Consider the following 417-nt stretch of genomic DNA (forward strand, 5'->3'; position numbering starts at 1 on the left):
TTTATCTCATGCTCCTGTAGTAGGGTATAAGAATACCGCCGCTTCGTTCCATTGCGTCTCACGAAATGCAACTAAATGGGGTCTGGGTATCCCCCTTTTTTCTACAAGGAGTCCAGGCTTCCTTTAACTTAGCTACCCCCTTCCCCCATTAATAAGAGGGAAATATCTATTGGTTGACCTACAGTTACACAGCCTACTGTAAACTCGTTCTAAAACGCCCTTCAATGAATACATCAAATCACCTTTACCCATTGTGTTTAGACTGCTGAGCAAAGTATCAGACAGCTGTATCTACTAGGAATGAAACTAGGGCCTTAGCAATGACAACCTCCGTTATAAGGGGGTAAAAAACCTTTTAGTATATAGATAGCAATAGATAGCATATAGATAGTACTGGATAGATATATAAATAGCAAT

This window comes from Oratosquilla oratoria, chromosome 43 (assembly GCF_046742065.1).
Source record: "Oratosquilla oratoria isolate Oo_2021 chromosome 43, ASM4674206v1, whole genome shotgun sequence".
NCBI classification, from domain to species: Eukaryota; Metazoa; Arthropoda; class Malacostraca; order Stomatopoda; family Squillidae; genus Oratosquilla; species Oratosquilla oratoria.